Source organism: Lemur catta, chromosome 9 (assembly GCF_020740605.2).
Source record: "Lemur catta isolate mLemCat1 chromosome 9, mLemCat1.pri, whole genome shotgun sequence".
NCBI classification, from domain to species: Eukaryota; Metazoa; Chordata; class Mammalia; order Primates; family Lemuridae; genus Lemur; species Lemur catta.
This window is the reverse complement of record NC_059136.1, coordinates 60,135,520-60,144,308: the sequence shown is the minus strand read 5'-3', so window position 1 is coordinate 60,144,308 and position 8,789 is coordinate 60,135,520. Positions and strand designations below refer to the sequence as shown.

The 8,789-nt window shown below is 41.1% G+C and overlaps 1 pseudogene; it reads right to left on the bottom strand.

The window, feature by feature from the left end:
* Positions 1–5,840: 5,840 nt before the first annotated feature.
* On the bottom strand, positions 5,841–6,220 carry LOC123644403 (annotated as a pseudogene).
* Positions 6,221–8,789: the final 2,569 nt, after the last annotated feature.

The window sequence follows — 8,789 nt, the reverse complement described above, 5'->3', positions numbered from 1 at the left end:
CTTTCTTTTCACAGTCTGCTCTTTGGCCCATCTATGTCGCATCTCTCTCCCGTTCTGTCTCCACACCCCTCATCCTTATCCCTCTCCAGGATGAGCTACATAATCTGGAGGGCCCAGTGCCAAATGAAAATGTAAAGCCCCTTGTTCAAAAATTATTAAAAACCCCAAGATGTCAAAAGCAGGGCGTTAAACCAAGCTCAGCGTCCATCATGATTGCGTGGGCCACGTGCCCATAAACATTACGCTCGGCACAGCCACACACCCCTGCAACTGGCCTGCCCCTCCTGGTCCCTGCTGATGCCTGTTTCTCACCCGGCTGCTTCTCCTCCCACATGACACTTCCCCCCAACCCATGACCTGCCGGAATCTGCCCCCTGCAGCCATTAGGATTATAGACTCCCAGATTGTTCCAGCTGCAAAGGACCCCAGAGACCAGCCCCTTTTTTTTGCATACAAGGAAACCAAGCGGTTGGTTGAGAGAAAACCATGAGGACACACAGGGTTGAAACAGAGTTTTCTGACCACCATCTCAGGGCTGTTCCCACTAAATCAGCTCCCTGCCTACTTCTCTCCTCCAACAAGTTTTCTAGTTAAACTCATTGGGGGGGAGGGGGGCGTTTGGGGGGTCCTTCTGTCTCCCACTCCACCTGATTACAGAAAAGAGTAAGGGAAAAGAAGGAGGAGGAAGAGCAGAACTAAGAATAGCCTGAAATGATCAGCAAATTAAAACATTAAAATCATTTTCTCTTAAGGTAGGATCAAGAGTTATATGGCCTCAGAGATATAACCTTATAAAAATAAAGGGAAAAAGTGAAAAAAAAATAAAAACCACACATTCAGCTCTTGGAACATTTTGCTTAGTCATGTGTTATTGGGAAAATTTTTAATAGTTTGTAATTGTTCAATCATTAACTGGCATTTACCAGGCACTGTTGTAGGTATTAATAATACAACAGAAAATAAGGTAAAGTCCCTGATCTTAAGGGCCCCTTCAGGAAGTCTGATAAGTAGGATTTCACAAAAATAAAAAGGTCAAGTTAAAAAAAAAAACAAACAGGCTATTAAACTGTGTATAACTATAACACCAATTTTGTCTTTTTAAATACTAAAATAAAATGTACCTAAATGGCACCTAAAAAGTGGTTTTCTGGCTAATGAAATTACAGGTCACTTTATTTTTCTTATACTTTAATGTAATTTCATTCTGTATTACATTTGTAATATGTATTACATTAATGAGACAAAAAAATTTAATGTTTATATCTTTTGACAATGTGATAGTATTCCTAAGAATCTTACCCTTAAGAAAATAATCTAGGCATGAATACATTTGATAGTTACAGCATTATTTATAATAGCAAAAAATTGAGAACATTTTGCTCAAGGCAACTCCCTGAATCATTCCTGAATAATTTCAAAATGTTGCTACAATTTAGAGATGGTGCCACTAGGTGGCAATAGGGAGTCTCCGCCATTAGAGCCCAACTTCAAGGTTAGCTTTCAAGCTTTCAAGCTTTCAAGCCCAGCGCTGGTGGAATATCCGTTGAGAATCTTTATCAAAGTGATCTCAAAATGTTGCCCCAAAAGAGCCTTTATCCTAGAAATTCCACTTTTAGAAATAAATTATTAAAAATAATAGACTAAATGAACAAAGATGTATGCATATGTATTAATCTGAGTTCTCCAGAGAAATAGAACCAATAGAATATATAGATAGATAGCCAAAAAGAGATTTATTATTATAAGGTAGTGGCTCACATGGTTATGGGGGCTGAGAAATTCCAAAGTCTGTAGTCAGCAAACTGGAGAACCAGGAGAGCTGTTGGTGTAGTTCCAGTCTAAATGCAAAGACCTGAGAACCAGAAAAGCTGATGGTGTAAGCTCCAGTCTGAGTCTGAGTCTGAATGCAGGAGACCAATGTCCCAGCTCAAAGACAGGGAGAGAGAGCAAATTCTCCCTTATACAGCCTTTTTGCTCTATTCAAGCCTCCAACAGATTGGATGATGGCCACCTACATTGGGGAAGGCAACCTGCTTTACTTAGACTATCAATTTAAATGTTAATCTCATCCAGAAACACTCTCATCAACACTCCCAGAATAATGTTTAATCAAATATCTGGGCACCACATGGCCCAATCAAGGGGACACATAAAATTAACCAACACAGTATACAACAGCAAATACAACTTAAATGCCTATGGGTGGAGGATTGAATACAACTTAATGCCTATGGGTGGAGGCATAAATTATAATACAACTTAAATGCCTATGGGTGGAGGATTGAATACATACATTATGATGCCTTATTAATGACAAAGGTCTATACTATCATGGAAGGATGTCCATTATACTTTATGGTTAAGTAAAGATTACAGAGCACTAATATGGAACATAATTTGTTCTAATAGTTAAAAGCACACAATCTAGAGTAAAATGGTCTGGGATCAAATCCCTACTATTAGCTGTGTGACCTAGGGCAATTTTCTTAATCTCTCTGGGCCTTATCTATAAAGCGAGAATGTACTGCTTCACCTGATTTTTGTGAACATTAAACAGGGTAAAGCCCCAAGAATAGTGTCCAACATATAATAAGCTCTCAGCAGCTGTTAGCTACTATTTTATGTATAATGTGATCCATTACCTTTTTAAATATCCAATATATCTATCTATATGTGGACACATGCATTTTCTAGAAGGATACATATCAAAAGGTTACAATGGTTATATCCCAGTGGTGAGATTACAGATAATATTTTAATTAAAGCTCTTAATTGTTGGGAGAAAAATTCTGATGGTGGCTCTCTATGCCCAAATACACAGAGATCTGGAACCATGACTTCCATACCACATTTCTAACAAAAAAATAAAAGATTTTTATTCAGAACAATTTTATTTAATTAATAAAAAATTAGTGTTTTAAAATAAAGCCTACAGTGCTTCTCACTAATAATTCTCCTTTCAAGAATAATTGTTTTTTTAATTTCATCTCTAACCTAACCAGCGCTTGTTTGGAATGTTTATTTCTCACCCAAATTCAAGCCCGGTGTAGGGCCAGCCCAGGGCCACTCGGAGCACGGGCTTCTGCACTGGTCTCCCCACACTGTGCCCGTTCCTCCTCCCAGCTCTCTGGAAGGCTAAAACAGGATCCTCCCAGCCCACTCCCACTTCCTTTCTTCCTACCACAGGGACCCCAAACCACTCCCTGTTTAAGAAAAATGAATTCCTCAATTAGGTTCCCTTGAGGCAGACCAGGTCTCGACCTCTTTACCACCATTTCCCTTTTGTTCCCTTTAGATAAAAGAACAGCTCCTCCGTCCTTAGCTCACTCACCGCACCCACCCTTTCAAACCCCCTTCCTTTGCCATTGTCTGGTCGCTTTGTACAATATCTCAGTGATGAAACGCCCCTCAGCCACTTCCCTTCACAACCTTGCCAGTTCCTTCAGAAACCAAGATTAAAGTTTCAAAATCCTCACATACACCAGAATGTTTTGTTAAGAGAATTAACGGTAAATTAAGCGGCTTTCATGACTGCAGTCATGGTACAGTATTAGCTTTAACTGCAGCCCCCACTCAATTGCTAACATGAACTTGATACTGGTTATTGAGTTATCACAATTAACTTTTTTACCTAGACCCTCCTTCTCAATGCTAAGAACAAATAAATGGCCTTCAAATACGAGCCTCTACATGTGAATGAACCTTTGGAGGTAGAAGGCCTGGAATTCTCAGTAGCAGGAATCAAAACTGAAGCTGATCCCCTCTGCTGGTTTAAAATGGCCAAACACAATTTTTTGCATTGGTTTAGTGATTAAAGCAATTGGAAGGAACTGCTACTACAACTTTATTTTTTAATTGAAGCAAGAAGCAGCTGTTAAATTTAATTTATAGAAATGCATAGTGCAGGTAAAATAATAGCACGACTTTGTAAGGACAAAATATAGTAAATAAAAATAACTTCTGATTTTACTCCAATCAGCCTTCGAAATTTAGATTGATTCAAAATATAATTTTTAAATCAGTTTTCTATTGTTTTATGTGGGTTTTTTTGTTTAAGAGAAGTTTTATTAATGTGCTAATAGTTCAGCAAAGTTATTTTAATGGTTTAAAAGGTAGACAGACACACTATTACAGGCTGTAAAGTAACAAAAGAATTCTACACAATTAAAATATTGCAGAGATCTATGGGATTTATAGAATAACTAACAGACCCATAAAAGAAATGAAATCTGAAAGATTAAACCAGCATTAGCACCTACAATATCTCTGAAAGTAAAACTGTTAACCATTTCACTCACCTAACGTATTTCTTTTTTTTTTTTTTTTTTTTTTGAGACAGAGTCTCGCTGTGTTGCCCGGGCTAGAGTGAGTGCCGTGGCATCAGCCTAGCTCACAGCAACCTCAAACTCCTGGGCTCAAGCAATCCTTCTGCCTCAGTCTTCCGAGTAGCTGGGACTACAGGCATGCGCCACACCACCATGCCCAGCTAATTTTTTCTATATATATTTTTTTAGTTGGCCAGATAATTTCTTTCTATTTTTCAGTAGAGACGGGGGTCTCGCTCTTGCTGAGGCTGGTCTCGAACTCCTGACCTCAAGCAATCCACCCGCCTTGGCCTCCCAGAGTGCTAGGATTACAGGCGTGAGCCACCACGCCCGGCCTTGTATTTCTTAAGTTTCTCCCAAATACTGTGCTCTCAAACCCCAAAGATGAACAAAAAGCATAAGAAGCCCCACTACTAAGAATGTATGGCCAAAAGAAGAGCTAGAAATATTGGCTCAGACATGAGAGTTTTACTTAGAAATAACTTAACTTATTCTACCTGACCCAATCATAAGATTTCTGTGCATTGAATACTGTATATGAGGAAATTCTATAAGTTACAAGGTTTGCCATTAGGGATACTTAAAAATTAGTAATATATAGTATTATTCCTATCAAATTTTTTCCTCATAAGTTATATTTCTAACAAAACTATAATTAATATATTTATTATACTTGCTTATTACACATTCAGGGACATTTATGTGTTTGATGATTCAGCATACAGTTTATCATGCTTATTCTTTGTAATGAACAAGCAACATATACCACATCTTCTCAACATTTATGGTAACGCAGTAGTAACATGAAATTCTCCAAAGAAAATAACTGGAAATTGCATTAAATACTACTACTTTAATTAGGAATAATTGCTATAATAAAACAAATGACATTGTACATTATTTTTTCAATGAGCTTCGGTTTGAGAAACTGAATAGCAGAAATAGATCTTAAGATCTGAGTCATGGCAAAACTGGTAGCTCTTTGAAATCTGGGCGATGCATTAGCAAAACCACATACACAGCCAACCCCTCACCAAAATCCTGGAGAAAAGCATTTTATTAATTTGAGGAAATAAGACAGAACACTGGCTAAGGTCTGACTTGTGGACGTCTAAAGCCACGTGAGAAGCTGGTCCAAGGAATGAAGAGAATCAATGGTACCTACTGGTGGCAGATAAGAAATAAACATTGCACTGGGCTGACCAACTGCATATTTTGCTAAATGGTTTTGGATTCAAAAACCGAAATGCTTCATTGTGTTTTCTCAGGAACTCATCAAAAGATTACAGAGTCCTACACAATTTGGAGACACGACATGGACACTGAGCGACTAGAGATCACTCCAGCTGTGGAATTTTAGAAAGTTATTCCTTGGGGTAAATAAATGGCACGGTGGCTCTGGCAGCAGATACAGAGGAATGATGCTCTGGAGAGGAGGTAGTGACACTCTGCCATCGGCCCAGGATAGATGAGGGCCCAGCTGGAGGTGGCATCTTTAATTCTACGGTGTGTCTTTCACTGCTCACGCCTCTGTCTTCTTAATGGTAATTTCAGTCTAAAAACTCGATATCCTCTCTCAGCAGGGTATGCCTTAGGAAGCGTATCTCTTATTCCGCTCTTCAATGTATTTGAAGACTTTGTTCAGAACCTTCTCATAATGAGTTTCTATGCATAAGATGATGGTATATGCTGTTAAGCCAAAAAGCCTTCACGATATGATTGGCCCCTGGGCTTTTCTGCTTCTGCATAAAGGTTATTTACAGTTTGAACTGTGTCTTCAAACTGCTGCCTGTCAATGCGGTTCTCCGGCTCCACCGGAACGTCGTCTGGAACAGGCACTGCCGCGGGCCGGCCGCGTGGATCCCTTCCCGGCCCGGTGCCCGCTGCGGCCTCATCACCCCCAGGTCAGAGCCCCAGCCTGGACCGGGAACTCCAGCCGCCAGCCCCTCGGCCACCCACCGCCCAAAGCAGCTCAAGGCCTTCCGCCCGCGTCCCTCCACCCACGCTGTCACGACAGGCCTTTAGCCACCGCCCTGCCCCGGCCCCCCGCGCCCCCAGCAGCCCAGTCCACCCCGGCTGCTTTATGTTTAAATCTCAGAATTGTCTCGAGGATGCAAGTTGTTTCCTCTTCAATAGAAAACAAAGCTCATTTTGAGGATTTATGCATTCATCATATGAGCTTAGAACGGACAGCCGGCATATGTTGGGAGCAAGTGGGGGAGGGGGGCGCTAGGCTACAAAAAGCAGAAGACAGTTTCCACTTTCAAGGAGCTCATAATCTGCTTAGACAAGATAGACGCATAAAATCACTCATAGAAAATTTTGCCAGCTGGCCAGGCGCGGTGGCTCACGCCTGTAATCCTAGCACTCTGGGAGGCCGAAGCGGGAGGATCGCTCGAGGTCAGGAGTTCGAGACCAGCCTGAGCAAGAGAGAGACCCCCGTCTCTAATAAAAAATAGAAAGAAAATATCTGGACCACTAAAAATATATAGAAAAAATTAGCCAGGCATGGTGGTGCATGCCTGTAGTCCCAGCTACTCAGGAGGCTGAGGCAGGAGGATCGCTTAAGCCCAGGAGTTTGAGGTTGCTGTGAGCTAGGCTGACGCCACAGCACTCTAGCCCAGGCAACAGAGAGAGACTGTCTCCAAAAAAAAAAGAAAGAAAGAAAGAAAAAAAAAAAGAAAATAAAAAGGAAATTTTGCCAGCAACATGATAAACACATGTAACAATGTTTGAGAATTTTTTATTTTTTAAAATCTTTAAACTTGAGTTGCCAGGTAAAATACAGGACCTCCAGTCAAATTTGAATTTAATAAACAGCAAATAATTAGGTTAAGTACAAAGTGTTCCATACTTTTTAAAAAAAAGTATTCATTATTTATCTGAAATTCAAGTTTAACTGGGCGTCTTGTATTATTACTTGCTAAATTTGGCAACCCTAAACTAGAGGCATGTAGGATACAAAAAGGCTCCTCACAGAGGGGAGTTGGTCAGATGAGCTTCCTGGAGAATGTGAGTTTGAAGCCAACTGCTGAGGAAAGCAATGCCTGGAAACAGCAGACCTTCCACGTGTGGGCAGAGTATGTCCACAGCACTGAAATCGAGATGAGCAAGTAATTCCTGGTTAGATCGGCAACCAGATAAGCTTAGCTTAGCTGGAGGGAGACAGTTGGACAAAAAAACTGAAAGCCACCGATGGGAGTGATCACTCTTAACTAGATTCCTTTCTTAAAGGAAAATATTCCAATCGATGGGACCACATTTTTTACTATTTCCTCTATATAAGTGAAGACCACGGATTTCAATGATTTGGACACATGGGATTTAAACTGTAGAGGTGTTTATCTCTACAGGTTACATACATGGATATTGCAAACCAAGTTTTGCAGGTACACATCTTAAAAATAAAAAATGATCTATAAATAGTCCCAGTACAATCCAACAGCAGGGTCCTGATATCTGGCCAGCCTCAGTTGGGTGGGAGTCCGCAGCGTTGCAGGGAGGAGAGGGCTGAGACCTTATGTGCTCTGCACAATGACAGGAGCCAGCCTGAGACGGGGGAGCTTGGAGCCTGCAGAGTGCTCCTGCTGGTGCAGAGGAAGGTGCTGGGGAGAAGTGAAATAATGAAATAAAACTTCTTGTCCTTCTGCTTTCAAATCTCAATTTCCCATATCTAACACTTCTTTTTCTAGAAACCTATCACAAACATACATGGGCCAAACTACAATTAAACATATGCACAAAGCTATTCATTTTTTAAATTTTTTTTATTTCAGCATATTAGGGGGGTACAAATGTTTAGGTTACATATATTGCCTTTGCCCCACCTGAGTCAGAGCTTCAAGCATATCCGAAGCTAATCATTGTAGCACTATTTGCAACAACAAAAAAACTGGAAATAACCTAAACATCCACGGATAAGGGACCAACTGAGTAAACCACAGGGCATCCCTACAAAGGAGGACTCTACAGCTGTCAAAAGGGAGAAGATGGCCAAGCGCGGTGGCTCATGCCCTGTTGTCCCAGCACTTTGGGAGGCTGAGGCAGGAGGATTGTTTGAGGACAAGAGTTTGAGACCAGTCTGAGCAACACAGCAAGACCCTGTCTCTATAAAAAAAAAAAAATTAAAAAATTAGCGAGGTGTGGTGGCACATGCCTATAGTCCTAGCTACTCCAGAGGCTGAGGAAGGAGGATCACTTGAGCCCAGGAGTTCAAGGCTACAGTGAGCTATGATCACACCACTGCACTCCAGCCTTGGCAACAGAGCAAGACCCTGCCTCCTAGAAAAAAAATTTTTTTTTAATTTAAGAAAAGGGAGAGGATACATTTTTAAGCAAAGAAAGCCAGATGTAGGCCGGGCGTGGTGGCTCATGCCTGTAATCCTAGCAATCTGGGAGGCCGAGGTGGGTGGATCGCTCGAGGTCAGGAGTTCGAGACCAGCCTGAGCAAGAGCGAGACCCCGT